Below are 20,795 nucleotides of genomic sequence, written 5' to 3' on the forward strand. Positions count from 1 at the left end.
TCAAAACTATTATGTTCCAAAGAAAAACTCCTCGAAATGAAATACATGACTTTCCAAAATTAATTAGATAAAAAGGTTGCCGAATTAGATTATCATTCCTTAGGTTATATTTATTTTTATCTTTTAAAGTATATAAATTATGAAAAGAAACATGGGATCCGTTGGTTTTACATTTGTACATAAAACAAAGTAATGTGGGTGTGGGTATTAAGGTCCAGCGGGTAATAAGACCCACTAGTCCAAACTACGGGAAAATATTATTATTTATTTCATCATTTTACACATTTTACAATGTTATCTATAAATTTAAACAAATATATACAATTACAAGCTGACTGGGGCAAGTAGAAGTGAAAATGTCTTATCATCAAGCCCCTTTGTGAAAAACAGAAAAATACAATAAAATTTTACATCTTCCAATATTATATAAAAAAGTGAAATTAATAAGTTTGACAAAAAAAAATTTAAAGTTAAAAAAGAAATTAAAAAAAAAAAAAATAAAATAATAAAAAAAAAATAAAATAAAAAAAAACAAAAAAAAACAAACAAACAAATAAAGTTAAAAAAGTAAGAAAAAAAATAATAAAATTGTACGTAATGTTTAAAATTAGTAAGTGTTTTTTTATAGTTCTTTTAAATGTATCAATAGATTTTATTTTTTTCATATATTTGTCAAGAACCACAAGCGTTGTCCCCGGTATATAATCGAGAAGTCAGATTTTTTGAGTGATGTTAGTGGGATGTAGTAATTATTCATTGAGTGTCTTGTTTCATATTTATGATTAATTCTTATTGATATATATATATATATTCTTGTTGATAATTCTTATATAATTATTGATTAAATCATGATTAAGTGAAACTTTAAAAAAAATATTTAGGAATCATTTTATTTCGAAGTTTAAACATAAATAACAAGTTATGGTATATATTTAGTTTGCATACGTTTAGAGCATTTATTTCCTTGATAAACGGCTCGGCACTTTCGTATCTATCTGCGCCCAAAACTAATCGACTGGCTTGCTTTTGTTTTGTATGAATAATTTTTAGGAAAGATGAGTGTTTGTCCAGGCAATACTACAATAGTTAATATGACTATGTATAAAAGAAAAGTATAAATTTTTTAAACATAATTTATTCAAAAGATGTTTTGTCTTGTACATAATCCCCAGAGTCTTTGGAACTTTGTTCTCAACTAGTTTTATTTGGCTTTTCCAATTTAAATGTTCATCGAAAATTATTCCAAGTATTTTCATTGAAAAAACTCTTTTTATTTTAATATTGTTAATTGTTAGTTCAGGTAATTTGAGTGGAAGGTTCTCGAATTTAGATGGCTTAGCAAACAAAACATATTTCGTTTTTTCAATATTTAATGAAAGTTTATTTGCTATAAACCACTCATTAAGATATATTAATTCTGAGTTTACAATATTAAAAATATTTTTTAAATTTGAGTCAGAAAAGAAAGCATTAGTGTCATCAGCAAAAATGATATAATTAAGTATTTTTAACATGCCTTAAGTGGGCCTTATTACCACCCTTGGGGGTAATAAGGCCATGTAAAAAATACAAAAATTAAAGAAAGAAAAACAGAAAAAAGTTAGGAAACATTTTTTTAATGCATAGTTTAAAGCAGCAGAGGTCCAAGTATTGATCCTTGGGGAACTCCGCAACTTGTTGATTCAAATGGGGAACATGTTAAGTCATATGGTACTCCTATTTATAAAAATATAAAATGCGAAACTTTTTTTTGGCATTAAAATTTTAGAGTTATCTGGTTTTATCACTGGCAGCATAAAAAATCAGCCTTTCTTTACCTGTTCAAGTCTAACTTTTAAGGTACCTATTTTTACATTTTAAAATATTTTATAATGCTTCTATTTTTTTCAAGCGCATTTATTTGCATTAAGTATTAATTAGTTATCATTACTCAACACGTAAAATTTATGCACGTGTTGAAACAAAAGGATACTTTATCGATAAATGTGGCGGGTCCAAAGCGGGCAATAAGGCCCACTAAAAATCAGGGGCCGTATTCTCATCTCTCCGTTAAAGCTTAAAGGAGCGTTAGTCAAAAATATCTTTTAAATTACATTAATAAAAAATTTATTTAAAATTATAATTTTTTAAACATAAATGTTTTGTTTTGGTATAAGTTTTATTTTAACGAATTTATATAAGTTTTCGTCATTTTTTTAGTTAGGAATATTGTAATGAAATTTCAGACAAAAGCTCAGTTAAGCTTAACGGAGAGATAAGAATACGGCCCTAGGTAAAAAAGCCCAAATACGATGTCGGCGGTAATAATAAAAGAAATACCCTAAACTTTAGTTTAGCTTTAATAATAGAAATCATTAAGAAAAGTAATTAAAACAAATAACGTGAAACTGACTTTAGTTTAGCGTAAATAAAAGAAATCGTTAGGAAAAGTAATTAAAACAAACAATAAACAACAAACTTAAGTTTAGTGTAAATAAAACCGCTGTTAAATAATAATAATAAAGACGTTGTTGATTTTTATACTTAAAAAAAGCAAGTAATGATTTAATACTTTACTTATAAATAGTAATTAAAAATAATAATTAAAGTTTTTAAAGTAGAAATATAAAGAAGAAAGCTAAATATAAATAAATAGATAAATTAAAAAAAAAAAAAAAAAAAACATTTTATGAATGGACTAAAATGTAAAAACTAACTTCTTCTCGGGACCCAAGGACTTTGTCTACGTACACAACCTGATATATCCATTAAGGTCAAAGACTGGAAATGTTGGGCGCCTATAGAAACGAGTTGTACTTAGTTGCCCAACAGTTTCAGTCTTTAACTTTAATGAATATTTCAGGTTGTGTACGTACGCATGTCCTTGGGTCCCGAGAAGAAGTTTATTTTTTTTGATTTTTAGTCCATTCATAAAATGTTGTTTTTTACATAAAAAATATATATATTCATTTTTATAGATTTAAATACTATTTATTAAAAAAAATTTTCTTTTACTTTCAGTTTTCATATATTGTCTTTGGAAATGGCAACTGCTAATGGAAAAAGTAGAGCTAATTGGACAGAAGGTCAATTGCAGGAGGCTCTCAAAGCTGTGCAAAATGGATCATCAAAAAGAAAAACTGCCATAAAATACAAAATTCCTCGTAGAACTTTACAAAATCGTGTAAAAAATTGTGTACAGGATCCCAGAAAAAGTCTTTAGGAAGAAAAACAACGCTTTCTAGTGAGTAGGAGCAAAAGCTGATATCATGAATTTTTAGATTGTCAAACATTGGCATGTCAATAACACCAAACTCTTGAGGGCATATGTTTTGAGTTTGTGGAAGCAAACAACATTAATCATTGCTTCAATGTCAACGAAAAGCTGGCAGGTAGAGACTGGTGTATTAATTTCTTAAGACACTCCATTTCTTAAGACACTCATTTCTTAAGACGCTCCAGTCGATCAACCCGAAATGAATCTAAATGCAAGTTTTACAGATTTAATGCCGAGTCCTGGTAAAAAGAAAAATATGGCTATGATTGGCTGCAAAAAAGGTTTTAACTATGTTGCTAAAGCCCTGACTAAAAAAGATTTTCAATCTTCCACTTCTAAAGCTGTTGATAAAAAGAATAAGAGCAAAGGAAAAGCAAATGTAAAGAAAAATAGATCTGTAAGTGTGGATGTGAATGATTGGTTTTGCTCGTTGTGCCAGCAAAAGTCTGTGGGAAGTATGCGACAGTGTTGTAAATGTAAAGTATGGTACCATGAGGCGTGCATGGGGTATGATTCTGAAGATGAGGAAGAGTTAGTATATCCATTCTGTGAAGATTAATGATTTTCTTTGTAACATTTTTTTATTGAATTTTTTAATTTTCTGTTGTTATTCATTGTTGCATAAAAAATTGGTTCTTTTGAAGTATATAAATAAGCAAGATTACTTATTATTTTATAAATGTAAGATAAACTATGCATTAAAAGAATGTTTCCTAAGTTTTTCTTTTTTTTCTTTCTTTAATTTTTGTATTTATTACATGGCCTTATTACTCCCTAGGGTGGTAATAAGGCCCACTTAAGGCATGTTAAAATAACATGAATAACTTTTGTTATAATTGATTTCTCAATATGCAGATATCATCTTTACATCAAGGAATGATTAATCTTAATCAGCAATCAAAAATATTTTTTTAAATTTAATTTTTAAGTCCTTGATGACCAAAAGTCTGTTTGGTGGGCCTTTATACCTACACCTACTTTATATTAAAAATATTCAGCTGATAAATATTAAGAACTTTCATTTGAAATAATAATGGTTTGGTGTGAGCAAATCGATCTTATAATTGATAAGACGAGCAACGTGCTTCTGCTGACAATAAAGAGGCAGCAGTTTAGACTTATTGATACTACCTTAAAATAATTATTTTTTATTTTATATTTTTTATTATTGCTCCCTTCCCTATCAAATATGTGGCCCCAAGGACCACATATTTGTTAGGGAAGGGAGCAATAATAGCATTTAAAAAAAATATATTTCCTCTATAAACGCGACGCGAAAAATTTTTATTCTTGAGGAAAATTAAAAAGTTTTAATACTACTTTGATCCATAAAAATACTCCTCTAAATGAAATACAAAATGTAGCAAAATTAGTTTTGAAAACAGGTTGAAGAATGAAATTTTTATTACGCAAATTGTATTTATTTTTAACTTTTATAGAATATAAATTGTGAAAAGAAATTGGAGATGTGCGAGTTTTATATTTAAACATAAAACACAATACATTAAAAATATTAAGTTGACATATATTAGGAATATTCATTTAAAAGATTTAATCATGATAAAAATGATGTTTAAAATCAATAAGTTGTGCAACCTGTTTCTGTTGGTATAAAGCGGTTCTGATTTAGTTTTGCTAACACTCCGCCAAGTCGCATTAGCATAGTTTATATGACGATGAATAAAAGAGTGGTATAGCTGAATTAATGTGTCAGATTCCATGTCAGATATTTTTATCAATAAAAACCTCAACAAAATTTGCAGCCGTCACTCTTTTTCTTTTCTATAAAAAGAGTAGGCAATTCACTTGGTAGAAGATGTTTTTTATAGTATGGATGAAAAAGAGACAATTTTGTTTTTTCAATATTAAAAGAAAGCATATTTAATTTAAACCATTTAGAAATTTTAATTAATTCTATGTTCATACTTTGAAAAAGTGTCGTTATGTTACTATGAGTTTAAAAAAATTAAATTAGATGCTTCATAAATATCGTTTATGTAAATGAGAAATAGTAGAGGTCGTAGGACAGACTCTTAAGGAACTCGGCATGTTACATCTAACAATTTTGATTTCGATAATACTTCATAGTGAACAAATTGCTTTCTATTGCTTAAATAAATTTTTAAATAGCTTCAAAACTTTGCCAGAGATTTTATAATTAAGTTTTTTTAATAGAATTTTATAATCAATTGTATCGAAGGCTTTAGACAAGTTAATAAAAATGCCTAAAGTATATTTGGATTTTTCAAATGATTCAGTAATATATTGTGTTATTTAGTGTTTGTGGTTCAGAGTTATTTTTTTTAAGTCTATATTGATTTTTGTATAGGATATTATTTTAAGAAAGATATTTTATTATTAAGAATTCTTTCTATAATTTCTGAGATAACAGAGAGAACAGATATTGGACGGTAATTACTAACATAAAGTCTCCACCTTTAAATATTGGACGGTTTTTACTAACATAAAGTCTCCACCTTTAAATATTGGACGGTAATTACTAACATAAAGTCTCCACCTTTAAATATTGGTGAAACTTTAGCTATTTTAATTCATCAGGAAAAATTCCTTGTTAAATTGAACGTTTAAATATTTTAAAAGGGATATCATATGAATCGATAACAATATTTTGATTGATATCATCAGCACCGACTGCTTTATTTAACTTAGCATTTTAAAAGCTCTACCAAATTCATCAAAAGAATATTCAAAAGAATTTAGATAAGATACTAAAGAAAATTTACATCTGTTTATTTTTTTGTTTATGATTGAATTTTTTTAGGTAGCTTTAAGGTAGGAGTAGAGTAGTGCGATAATAAGGTGAGTCAGAAAAGTAAGTACAAGATTTAAAGTGATTATTGCATGGTCAGAATCAATTGAGAAAAAGGAGTAACTGAACGCAAGCTAGAATCTGAGTCCAGACATAAATCAAGGAGTAAAGGTAAACGATTAGGATTGTCAGGAAGGCAAATCACAAAGTTAACTATTTAAGTAAGATATTGAGAAATGTAGAAGTGTTAGGCTTTAGTGCAAGCAGGGTCAATGGCGTTAGAGTCAAGCCATTCAGTGTGATGAGCATTAAAATCACCAGCCACAGCAATATTTGCAGAGGGGTAAAGAGAGAAGACATGGTCAATAGTCTTGGGAAGAAGGAGAACAATAAAGAAGAAAGAAAAAGGTGAGAAAGTGAAGAGGTGCTAAGCGGAAGCGTATAAAAGAATTGTCAAAAGATTTTAAACTAATTTCACAACGATTAGGTGAATTGATGCGTATGCATACTCCCAAGTCAAGGATGTGACTATTGGAGTCTTTGCGAGTCAAAGGATGGTGCTCATCAACAATAAGGTCAGAGGAAGGAATAGCAGAATTTAAATTAGTCTCGCTAAAAGAAAGCAAGTGTGGTGAATTTAGCAAGAGGTAAGATTTTACTGATGGAAGGTTGCTTTAGAGAATATTAGTAAAAGATATATTTAAAAAGTTAGATAATGGGGATGGTTTTTTATGCTTAATACTTTGGGTTGAGCTTTGCAATTTTCTCAGTCCTGTTAACTAACCCTAAATCATAACAAAGGGTTCCTTATGTGGCCTCGACAATGCGCACCAAAAATATTAAGAGGGACATCATCCATGCTCAATATGGCACTATTGATACTCTCATATTTAACAGCTATTGATAGAATCAGCCTTTCTAAGAGCTACCACAGAGTTTGGGATACTTTACTATCAGCCCGCCTCAGAACTATAAAACTGAGTTTTAGATTTGTACCCTCATTAGGAGATAACAGGAAGATTTGCATAGCTACTATTAAGGAGGTACAAGCAAAAACCTATGAGAAGAGTCAAGAAGATCCAGCATTCATCATTTTAGTCAGGAAACACTGTAACACAGGTTTACATCAACGCCAGCCTAATAGATAAAGAAGGGGTTTGAGGCTGATTAGCAGAATTATTCTGCTTACCCGTAAAGTCGTTACTTAGAAGACCTCTTATGAGATAGTAGTTGGATGCAGTTAACAACTGCTAAAAATTAGTATTTTTATTGAGACACCATCTCTAACTTTTTTTTATCTAGCTATTTTTTTAATCTATTTTTATCTAGCTTTTACTCAACTAAGAGCCCCAAAGCAGGGGAAATTTAGCTGGGTGCAGTTAACATCTGTCTAAGATGAATTTTTTAACGACTCACCATCTCTAGCTTTTACTCAACCAAGAGCCCCAGGGCAGGGGATTTTTATATCGGAGCTTTTTTTTCCTAGCCTTTGCTTAAAAAACCACACTCTACAAGGCAGCAGAACATGGGGCAGGTAGTACAGGGTTACACAATACCAGCAGTAGGGTGATCATATAAGTAATCAGGGTGATTATTATTTCACGTGTTTTTACGTAAGAAAGTGTGACTAAAGTTGGCCTTTCAAAAATTATATCACTATCGTTTTTGAAAAGGACGATAATGTTATAAATTAGCACTATGTAACTTGACAGGTTTTGAAAACAAACGATTTAATTAATCAAGTGAGTTACTAAATTTCAAAGCTTTTCCTACCAATGTCGTCTATTAGGTCTAACATTGGGTCAAATCCTTCCTTACTTATGTCGTCTTTTAGGTTAAAGCCGGCGTCGAACTTCGGACCTCTTGGATCTGTGCAAGAACTCTTACAGCCGCGCCACGGCTCCAGTATATAATGTTATAAGTTAGTTTATTGCATTTAAGTCATGTGGAAACATTTTTAGTACTATTTTTCTATAAATGTATTATTTTTGAAAAAATTATTCAATGATACAATGAAATTTTTTTTCTTAATTATAAAACAAAACTTTGCTCATGCGTAAACTACTAGGGTAAAAACACTCAGTGTTCGCCACTTGGTCTCTAAATAATTGCCGGAAAGTTTCAAAATCGTATTAAAAAAAAACTCTGATGTTCTATTTATAACTAACGAAAGTTTGACGATCTTAGCTTTAAAAATAAAGGCACAATCTTCAATGCAAAAAAAAGTTTGCCCAAAAATCCTTTATGCTTAATGATAAGTTTTTTATTACTCAAAAAATATTTAATTTATATCTACTTGCATTTTTTTTATTCCAGGCTGTTATCAGAATGCAGAAATATTTTATAAACAATGAGAAAACAATGAGAAAAAAACATTTTATAAACAATGAGAAAACAATCAGTGAATGAAAATTAAATGGTGGGCAAAGGGTGGTGGTGGCGAACACAAGAAGTAAAATAATCCTCTAGACAGTCAGTATGGATATGGCTTAATCTTAATTCAAAATAGACATATAATAGTTTAAATTTTTTCCAGTCTTTGTCAAACTCACTTTCTAGTAGACGCTACTTTAGATAATTGATAATTTTAATTGTTTTTGTATTTTTATTATAACTACATCATTATTATATATCATAATATTACACTATTTTATCTGTATAATCAATAATACTCGATTGATATAATTTAAAATAAGTATAATCAAAAAATTATACTTTTTTTTAAATTATATCATTAAATATTAACCAATTTTTTAATTATATCATTAAATATTAGTCAATTAACAGTCATTGGAAAATCTGAAAGCGGTATATTAACCGTGAGGTGTTATACAAGCACCTTTGTAACGCTTTTGACCAATGGCTGACATCTGAAAGTATTAATAAACTTGTTATTGTCAGATAAATATGAATCTCGTATTCAGTTTCATATTGTTAAGAAGATCTCAACAATATATTTATTCTCAAAATACAATTCCTATGTTACAAAAGTACCGTTCGCTAGTCTTTTTCTCCTAATGTACTCAAAATCAATGTCTGAGGTAATTATTTAAAGTGCTTTCAAGAATTGTGGATTACAGCCATTTAATCCTGATTTTATTGAGAAAACAAAGTTAACCTTACAAGAGGAACATGCATGAAAAAAAGGCGCTCATAGGGATGAACGCCTTTATGAGGGTGTCAATCAAGGTAGCTTTGTTCCAAGCTTTTTTCCAAGGAAGATTCAATCCAAATAGAACCAACTTTATACTTAAATTAAAGTACTCAGACCAAGAGAGAAACTGTCTTCAATTGACTGAAGAAATTGCAACTGGGCCACCCATAAACTTGTAAGTGATAAATACATTTTGTAAATACAATATAGGATTGGGACAAATTATTAACTTAGTTAAATTTTAAACAGCTTTCTGCTAATATATGTTTTTTGATAACATTTTGTAACATCTATAACCTCTACTAAACGTCGTAATTAAATGATTTAAAGAAAAATTTAAGAAGCTGCGATGAACTCTTCTCCTATTTTTTCTTCTTCTTCTTCTTCTTCTTCTTCTTCTTCTTCTTCTTCTTCTTCTTCTTCTTCTTCTTCTTCTTCTTTCTTCTTCTTCTCCTTCCTTTACTTCTTTATTTTCTTTTTCTTCTTCTTCTTTTTCTTCTTCTTCTTTTTCTTCTTCTTCTTTTTCTTCTTCTTCTTCTTCTTATTCTTTTTTCTTCTTTTTTTCCTACTTCTTCTTTTTCTTCTTCTGATATTTCAACAAAAAACACGTCTCCTTTGCCTGTGGTAATCTTTCAAACAAAAGAGGCTCAGTATTAGTCCTGTTATGATCAACCATATGTGGTTTCTTTCACCCAAAAAAGCTGTAGGTTAGTAATAAGCATTTTTAATATTTTTTTACTATTGATTCTATATTATTTTGAACTTAGTGATATGTATGGTCATAAAAGTATGTTTTCTTTATTTTACTTTTCTATACTGTTTTTAGCGAAAGTTCGCACTGTTGCGCTAAATTTTTAATCATTGCTGTATTCCCACACCCCCCCCCCCTTTTCTTCTATTAGGGGTATGGGGTAGCCTAGCCACAGCTCTGCTCGTAATACTCAAAAGATGAAAAATATAAAATTTATAGTACATAGTATAGTTAAAATTTACAACTCTTATATAACCGTTACTTTATGTTATTTAATAACTTTTAGTTGCGATAATAGAGAGTTAAGAAAAGTAGGGTAGAGCGGGGCGAGTTGAGCATAGGGGCAAGTTGGGCAACTAAAATATCTCAAAAACTACTCATCACATGGCAAAACATCTATTGGATAAAAGATAGGTGTTTTGAATGGTAATAAAATTCGCATTAAATGGTTGTTGGACCGCGGTTCAGTAATATGCACGGATACTTTTTCGATTTTGGACCAAAAAAGTAAAAAAAAATATAGTTTTGCTATTTTTTTTTTAGATGCTTAAAAAAATATTTATCTAGAATCACTTAAGTGTTTATATTTTACCCATTTATTTGGCTATTGATTACAATTATCTTTTTTTTCCCAAGACTTATAGTTCTTTTTATAACCTAACTGATGTGTCGCCTTGTCTAGTTGGGGTAAGTTGAGCAGATTTGACAGCGATTAATAAAACGGCTTAATACGGATTAATAAAGTGGAAATTTCGTTTGGTAAACATTTTAAGGTCCATTCACACTTTTAAATTAATCATAATAAAATACTCATAAAAATTACAAGGTAACATCTTGAACTTTTTTTTTTAAATATGTTATTATGGTTTAAAATTATTTTATTTTTTATTATTTTTAAAATATTTTTACTTCAATAATACATGGTCAATAAAATCTTTAAGTTGAAAAGTTCTTGAATAAATTTTTTCAATTATTCTTGTTTACTATATTTATTATAATAATTTTTTTGATAGTGTGCATATCTAAAAAAAACATATAACCAATTTAAAATATATATAATCAAAACATATATAAAATATGATATTTCTTTTATATTTTGATTATTTATACTATGTATAAATAATTTATATATATATATATATATATATATATATATATATATATATATATATATATATATTATTTAACATTACTATATTAAAATAAAAAACTTTAAATACTGGTATATAACAGTCAGAGAGTGTGTGTGTATACACATACTAACACACACACAGGAAATACAGTGCCTCCAATATTTGTGTTCCCTCGCAAAAATTACAAAGATTATTTTGTTAATAATGGTCCACCGGACTGTATTGGGGTAGGTAATGGAAGTAGCTGGGTTACAGATATTGAATTCAAAAATTTTATCCAAAACTTCATTAGGCATGTAAAGCCTTCAAATGAATATAAAATTCTGTTGATTTTGGACACTCTTCCCACATTTTGAAGCACTAAACTTAGTAAAGGAGAATAGAATAGTCGTGTTGTCTTTCCCACCACACTGCAGTCATAAGCTGCAGCCACTAGATGTATCAGTGTTTAGACCTTTTAAAAAGTACCTATCAGTTGCACAAGATGCATGATTGAGAAACAATCCTGGAAAAGCCATAACAATTTATGATATACCAAAAATTTTATCTGATTCATTGCCATTAGCTATAACGTGTACTAACATTACAAAGAGTTTTCAAAAAACTGGTGTACAATGTAAACATTTTTGCTGATGATGATTTTTTACCATCATTAGTCACAGACCGTATAGAACCAGCAAATCTTGTATCTGAGCTATCACAGGGAGCTTATTCTAAAGTACGTTTAACATCATCTTCAGATCAATCTGTCAAAATTAGTATTAATAAAGAGACAACGTTACTTATTCCTGAAACTCCTAAAGCATTTTCTCCAGAAACTGTGCGACCTTACCCTAAAGCAGCACCAAGAAAGATACATTTGACGAGACGAAGAAAAAGGAAAGCTGCTATTCTCACAAATACTCCAGAAAGAGTTATATATAAACAGCAGCAAGCTAAGAAACTTAAAAAAGTTGAGAAACAAAAAAAGTTATCTACCTGTCAATCTCTTTTAAATAATAATAAAGAGCGTGGTAATAAAGAGACTCAGTTACATAGTTTATTAAAAAAAGTTAAGAAACATACAAACAAAAAAATTGGGAAGAAAGAAATTTTCAAGAAACCAAAAAAACGTTTTGCCTATCAATCCTTTGTAGATAATGGTAATAAGGAGACTCTGCTGCTTGGTATATTAAAAAAAGTTAAAAAACAATCAAACAAAAAACTAAAGACAAGTGCAGAACACAATTATGCTTGTCTTGTATGTTGGAAAACTTACTCTGAAAGTCTACCAAAAGAAAATTGGATCCAGTGTCAAGGTTGCAATCAATTGTCTCATTCAAAATATGATTCACATTCTGGTCAAAATTATATTTGTATTAACTGCAAAATGAAAATTGAAGATTAACATTAGGTATTTAGTTATTATTTCATGATAATATTACCAAGTTTTGTTTAAAAATGTGTTAAAAAAGTTGTACTTAGTTTTAAGTTTTATTTCTATTTTAGTTTCAAAATTATTAGTTTTTATATGCATATCTTAAATAACTTGTTAAAATTAAAAATATATATTTAATTTATAAGGAAGCTATGTTTTGGTTTTATAATTGAGTTAATAATTGTCACAGAAATGCATTCATTTTTTTATTGCTCAACTTACCCCACACAATTGCTAAACTTACCCCGTTGGGGTAGGTTGAGCAGCCTAATAAACTTTAGACAATATTTTCTAAAACAAATCGAAAAAAGCTTTTTTGTCTTAACCATTTTTTAGCAGATCAAATTATCTTTCTAATAGTGAAAAAATTATATTAATCCAATGTACCGTTCAAAAGATCTGTTAGATTTAGTAAAAATTGCCCAACTAGCCCCTCCCTACCCTAAGTCATTTATGTTTCGATAATGAGGCCCGTAAGAACAAAAATTATATTGGGGGGGGCACTACTACCCCGAAATTATTTTAAGAACCTTTTTTTAGCCAATTTCTCAGTCAATTTCTTCAAAATTACTTATTTTAAAAGTTATTGCTGCCCCCTCCCCCAGTTGCTACGGGCCTGATAATAAAGATAAAAATTGTGAAATGTTTAAGTATTACAAGCAAATTTGGCTTAACTTTAAAAAAATTTGAAAAACAAGATAAGAAACATTTTGAGAATGTTTCGAAAACAGATTGAATGAAAAAAAAACGGCCAATTGTTAAGATTGATTCAATATTAATAAACATTATTATATTAAAGTTTTTTCCTAAGTTAGTAACTCAAATAGGTTAAACGTTTTATTATTAAATAATTTATAATGTATTTAACAACATTCCTTGACGTCCCTAGAGATTTGCAACTACTCTTAGCTTCATTTTCGCGACGTAATTCTACTTGCGTAACTTAAAAACCATAAAACAAGATTACAAACATTTTTGAAAATGTTTTGAAAATGTATTCCAAAAAGCACATAAATTTTTTCTTATTATAATGAGCGAGTTCTGGTTTTTAGATATAATAAGACTTTATTTATTGTACCATATGTTTTTTATAACTTTTTTTGTAATATATTTTGTAAATAATTTATTTATCTTGCCTATTCAGTCATACATGTTCGTTAATAAAAAGTAATTAAGTTCCAATAACCAATATGTAAGTTAAACTTAGACTGCTTTGTACACATTTTTCTGACTTTTAAATAATCCAAAAAGTTTCTCTTTTTTTAAATTTTAGGATTTTAAATTTTTTATTAAACAACAGGGCAAATAAAAAAGTATTTAAACAGTATGCTTGTTAAAAACATAAAATTTTTAACATGTAAATTTAAATTAATAAAAAGGTTCATAAATAGAAGAGAAAATTAAATTAAGTTACGGCGCCCGGGGCAAACATAGTTGCGGCACCCCTTCCTCCAATAATATTCAGGTAGGCCTGACTATTGCATGAGGGAGATCTGCCTTAGGCATGTGTACAAAGCAGTCTAAGTGCAAACATCTTAACTACGGACTACTCTATAAGGTATTTAAAAATATAATATAGCAATTTACAATATACTGTTTTTGTGTTGTACACATATAAAGAATTTTTTTGCGCATCGTAAATAAAATGTTGCTTTGAACCAATTTAACTTACATATTGGTTATTGGAACTTAATTACTTTTTATTAACGAACATGTATGACTGAATAGGCAAGATAAATAAATTAGGCGTTGCGTAATTTATAGACGATCTCTAATAAGAAAAATTTATTGATAAATATTCAAAAGCTTAGTAGCGTTGATATAATATTACATAAATGTTAAATTAAAACTTAATTTGAAAGTTTGTAAAGGTATTTGTATTAACAGAATAACAGGCGGTTGCAGAGCTGGAAAAGGTTTGTCCAATAATTACGTAACTCAAACTTTCCCAATAAACAAATCAAAAACGATCAAAAGTTTTCCCTCGCAGAGTTTTAAATAAAAAATCAAAATAGCCAATGAAATCTAGGCAAAATTTTAAATATTAAAATATCACCTACTTCTGTTTTTAGAATATATTTTGCGTAGCGTAATTTATGGACAATCATAAAATGAAAATATTCATATATAGCAATCTTTGAAAAGAAAAAGCAGAAAATGAGTTTTGAAGAAATCCGCCCTATTAAAAATTACACCGAATCAATTATGCTAACATTGCTTGATGTCGCACCAATAAAAAAACTGAAAAACGCTTTTCGACAAACAAAAACATGCCGTTATAACAATATCAAACACGTGTCTCACATTCACAACTACTATTTATTAATCTAAAAATTCCAAATGTTTACCATATAAATATATATTACCATTTAATTTTTATGTTACAAAATTAACAATGGTACGATCCCAAATACATTCAAAACGCTATTTAAAATAATGCAGAACAAATATCTTACTAGATATGCAAATAATAATTATATTCATGCTAAAATTCACTTTGAAGCCATTCAAAGTTTTCTTTTTCCAAGTTTTCTATTCCCCAATTATGGGGTATAATGATCATAAGAAGCGACATCAAAACGCTCGCAAAGATAAATAAATTTAAATCAAAACTAAAGGAAAGAATTTTAATTAATCAAAACATGGAAGACTTATTCTAGAGCTATATTTATTTATTGATCTTCAAAATATTATATGGTATATATACGTTTTATCAGCAAAGATTTAAGTTCTTTAAAAAATTCTAATTTTTTATTTCATATTTTCTCATTATGTATAGGGAAAAGGCGCCAATGATGTGATACTTAACTTTGAAGCTTCATTATTCAGTATCCTGAAGACCAAGAACAAAAGTTTTGATATGGATACATTCTTTGTTACATGTAGAACAATAATAACCCTAGGAGTTTTCATCAATTTTATTTTTTTATTAGTTATCTTTATTTTAAAAAAAAGCACAATTATGCCATCATTGGCAACCACTGCTCCTATGATGGCATAGGGGAGGATGGGCCCGGTTAGCATCAAGGGTAACTTGACGATTTCATTTGACCTTGCAGTCTTTCCTCAGAAATGCCAGAAATTACGCGTAATCATCCTAGTTAACCCTTTTGCGCTACACGGCAGCATTGTAAAATTTCGCGCATGCGCATAAGAGATATTGCTTTTTATGCGGTTTTTGAAGCAAAAATTTTTTAGTGAAGTAAAATTTCCTTTTTACTTCGCTAACAAATATGTTGTTTTTATGAAAAAAAAGAAAGATTTTCTCAACTCGTCAATATTGCAATACACCTAACTCGTCAGTATGCCATCAGAGGTAGAAGTCATGATTTTCATTTAAACCAGCTATGTCTGCCTAGTTCAAAAGATAAAATTAAAATACGTATTCCACTAAATACAAAAAACTTGGGTATAAAATGCATGAAAATTTCATTTCTGCACAGTTAATAATAAAATCACAATCTTAAATACTTAAGGGAATTACAATATACAATTACAAAATAAATACTTAAATACTTAAGGAAATTACAATATACAATTACAAAATACAACAGCACATCCAAAAATCGATTTTTGTTGATTATAGAAGCTATATTTGTGCATAAGGGACGTATTTTTACTATAACTAATGTAAAATTAGTATTGGTCTAATCACTTTGCCATCAAAGGAAACAATAGAAAAGCGTAAAAAACTCTAGGATGAAGTGATTAAATTGAGAAAAGAAGGTAAACACGCAATTCTCAAGTTTGATTCTATTTTATGTAGAGATCATAAAAAATAATTTTTTTTTTAACATACAGTGTTCAGAAAGTTCTTCTAGTTTATAATACAATCAAAATGTCTGAAACAAATGATTTTCAATCGTTTAGTTGTAATTTTTCAGAAATGAGACACTTCTCATCTGATGAAAACTTTGATCTAGTTATTAATTATTTCAATGACACTATTACGGATTGTTCATATTACTATCCTAACAGATTAGAAGAATTTTTTTATAAAAATACAAATAATAAAAATACAGGGGATTCAGCCGTATTTACTTCTCTCCGTTAAACTTAACGGAGCTTCTGTCTGAAACTTTATTACAATATTTTTGAGTAAAGAATTTACGAAAACTTTATTTAAATTTGTTTAAATAAAACTTATACTAAAATAAAACATTTATGTTTGAAAAATTATGTTTTTAAAGAATTTCTTTATAAATGCAGTTAAATAGATATTTTTGACTAATGCTTCGTTAAGCTTAACGGAGAGACGAGAATACGGTACCTGAGTAATACTAAGTTTTACAACCGAAATTTATTTTTATCCTATTTACATAAATATTTATCAGTATGGGCAACTACAGTTGATCTCATGTTTTAACTGTATTAATCTGATGTTTTTACTTTATTTATCTTTATTTATGTAATCTTAGCTCTTTACTATATTTACCTCAAGTCTTTACTGTATATGTTTAATCTCATGTCTTTTATTTAGTATGTGAAAAAGTCGAAGTTTTTTTACTGAATTTTTGTAACCTTATGTCTTTACTGTATATATCTCATACCTTTATAGTAAATATCTCATGTTTTTACTGTATTTATCTTATACAATACATATCTCTATTGTATTTATCTCATGTCTTTGCTGTATTTATCTTATGTTTTTACTGTTTTTATGTGAAAAGATAAAGCAACTATAGTTGCTTTAAGAACATCTCAAAAAACTGAAATTCGAAAAATTCTATTTGTAAAGGCGTAGCTATTACACCAGTTCTGCATCTAATTTTCCTGAGATAATAGCAGCGTGCTATCTATTTGTGACCCTTCCGGGTAGAACTGCAACGACTGAAAAAAGTTTTGAATATAACGCCAATAAAATTTTTTTATTGGTTTTATATTCCAATATATTTTATATTGGTATTTTAGAAATTCTTTGGGACAGAAAGGGCTTTTAGACTTATTATTATTGTTTATAGAGGCAAGAAATTTAAAAAAGCTGAAAATCAGTAAAACGTCTTCGAAGACGTTTACTAAATTAATAATGGGTGAAGCTTCAGTTATAGTTAATTTAGTTATGGTTAAATAATTTTGTTAGAAGATAATAAGAAAGAAATGTGTACATTTGATTTGAATTGTTTGGTAAACAATATTTCATCTAGTTACGGTACTAAACAGAACAAAATAATAATATAAAATTGAAATAAACGCGGGAAACTTGCAATAGACTAAATGATGATGTCATTAAGAACCGCTGAAAACCATTTGTTTTTACCACAAAATTTTAATATTATTTCTTTTGAAATAGCGCTTAAAAAAAGTATGGATAGGAAAAATAGAAATAAAATTTCATCAGGAAGTCAATAAAAGTACATGTAATTTATAATAACGCGAAAGAAGTTAATTAGGCAAGTATTATTGTAAAAGATTTAACAAATAATATAAATAAACGTAAACATTAGTTATTGTTGAATAACAATTTATCTCAAATGTAAAGCGCGTAATTTGACTTTTCAAACTTTAAGTTGTATTTGCTTAGTCTTCATAAGAAAAAAAAACTTCAATAAAGATCCATTAAAAATTAAAGAGGGATTGTTTGTATTGGGCATTTCCATTTCTGTGCGTAATTTTTTTTCTCTGTTTTTACAATTAGAAGCTGGGACTTAAAGCAATATACTTACTACTAGCTGACCGGACCCGTAAAAATTTGTAAGTCCATTCCGCATTAACCTTATCTATACTTCTTCGTTATTTGTATATCCTGTCCGGACCAGTAAAATATGGTTTTTTTCCATTTCTATACTTATTTATTCCACACTGATCATTTTTACACTTTCTTTTAATCTACTTCAATATTTTAAGTCAACGGTGAAAAACAAAAATTAGCATACACACCTTTTCCGCAAACGTAGAGCTTATAAGAAGTTAATAAAATTGTTTGTTTTTTTCATACATGGATAACTTCGTTAGCTCAGTGATTTAGTGCTCCGTCAGCGGTTTCGTTTCGCGAGGGTTTAAATCCGCCTCTTAACACAAAAAATGAAAATTTTTTCAACCTAGCCGTATATATTTATAGAAACAAAAAATTTTTGGCAAAAAAGACTTTTAATTATTAAATTTAAGTTTTGAAATTTTTGCTACCTACGATCTTTTTTTTTTGCCTCCAGAGCAGCCTCTTCCGGAATAGCGGATCGGACTTTTTAATTTTTTGTTTATTAAGTTTTTAAGCTTATTAGGACATTTAACTGAGCACATTTAAGAGCATAAGTATCTCTCTCATGACATATGCGCAACAATTTTCTCCCGGTGATTAGGTGTCTTAAACTATTTTTTTTTTTTAAAAAAGTCTCTCCCTGCCATTTTTTATACTATATAATATCTTTATAAATGTTGTGTAAATAATATTTATAGAACTTCGTATGCGTTTTATTTTGTATTTTAAAAAATTAAAAAAAAAAGTTCAAGGCGGTGCACCTGAGAAACTCTGCGAGATAACCACTTCTGGCGCTAAGGCGTATTGTCCAAGAAAATTTTTAAAACTATTTAATAAACAAAAAGCTTTATAAAACGGCAAGTAAGTGATATAAATCAAAATTTTAGGATATATAGCCGAAATGTGTGTTTTAAGTAAAAGTTTCACTGTAAAACTTGATATATGTTTTAACATTACTTAGTTTGAAGTTTACATTAGCTAGATATTTGCAAACACTTTCGTTCACGTTTTCCTATTAAAAAAAAAGGTGCTGCAACTTTTTCTTGCTATTACCTTGGTTGCAATGGCTGCCGTAAATTTCTTATCAAACACTCATGAATAAGTATTGACATGCTGCTTAATATATAATAGCAGCTGTCCGGACCTGAAAAGTACGGGTCTTGGCAAGTCTATTCTATACAGACCGTTTCGATACTTATTTTTTACTTTAATAGTTTTTAGTAGGCGGCAAAAAAATTATACAGATTGTCTACCTTTCAAAGTTACGATTAAAAAATAATTTATAAATAATTAACTTTCAAAAATTTTAAATGCTTTGGTAGTTGTTGCACACACCTCAATTTATCAGGAGTTCAGATATTAGTAGCCAAAGCGGGTGTTCTAAATAATATTTAGAATACCCGATTGAAATGTGTTGGTTAACTACAATTGGTATAAAAAGTTTAAAAAACATTTGCAATTAGACTTAAAAATATGTAAAATAATGCACTTCACATGTCGTATAAGACGGGTCATAGTAATTATATACCGATCATTTCAATACTTATTCTTTTATTAGTCGTTTTATTTCAATAACTTTTAGTAGGTGGCTGAAAATAAAAATCTGTCAAACCTTTGTTTTGAGTTAACGACTAATGTTCAATATTTTATAACTTATTATTGTAAAATTGTAAACTTCTATAAAAATTAAAACAAGTACGAGCTTAATAATTTTTTCCTCATTAAGTTTCTAATAGGTTTTAATAAATTTTTTTCCGGACCATCCGCAATTTATTAGGATCCTCGCCCCGTTAATTAATTCTTCAAAAAATAAGAGTTTGAATCTTTTTTCGTATATTAAAATGTATCTTTAATGTCTGTTAAACGCACAGACTAGTTACCAAAGCACGTCATTTTATAACATACGTATCTCTATTGTGACAGATGCTCAAAAATATTCTACCACTGTTACGACGTCTATACAAAATTCAAGCATCTCTCTCTTTTGTTTGTTATAGTATATTATACCTTTATATATGTTATGTTTATTACATCAATAGAACTTTAAAAATGTTTTATTTTTTATCTTAAAATTGGAAAAAATTAAAAAAAGAAAGAAAAAAAGTTCAAACTTCAGGATTTGAACCCTCGGGTTGTACTTCGGAAGCGCAGCAAGCAAATCAATTTCTGCTGATGCGCAACTAAGAGTAGTTTCGTTTTTCGTTGTTTTCTGAAAATCGGTTTACTCAGACTTAGCTAGTTTTGCAAATGGGCTTCTTATATGTTTTAACATTGCATAATTTGAAGTTTACATAAGTTAGATGTTTGCATACACTTTCGTTCACATTTTTTTTATAAAAAAAGTCTTGCGATTCTTTCATGCGACTGAATTGCGTGTAACGGCTGCCGTGAGTTCTGGGCAAACACGCACGAATGAGTAACGGCAACAGCAGCAGGAGCAGCAGTATTAAATTTGATTTTAAAAAAAAATTATAGAATGATTATGATTATCTTTAAAAATACCTATTATAAAAATTTTTTATCATATTTTAGGCTATATGAATGTTTAAATATGTATGTTTTTATCATTTTATATATACTTTTTTAGTTGAGATGTTGCAATAGGTTGAAAAATATACA

General features: G+C 28.5%; 1 long non-coding RNA gene across 1 annotated transcript; it reads left to right on the plus strand.

Annotated features, from left to right (window-relative positions):
* The first annotated feature begins 2,453 nt into the window (after positions 1-2,453).
* Positions 2,454-3,973, plus strand: LOC136080038 (uncharacterized). Its single transcript, XR_010638400.1, has 2 exons — positions 2,454-2,536; positions 3,001-3,973. It is a non-coding gene; the product is annotated as an uncharacterized LOC136080038 (long non-coding RNA).
* Positions 3,974-20,795: the final 16,822 nt, after the last annotated feature.

Source organism: Hydra vulgaris, chromosome 05 (assembly GCF_038396675.1).
Source record: "Hydra vulgaris chromosome 05, alternate assembly HydraT2T_AEP".
NCBI classification, from domain to species: domain Eukaryota; kingdom Metazoa; phylum Cnidaria; class Hydrozoa; order Anthoathecata; family Hydridae; genus Hydra; species Hydra vulgaris.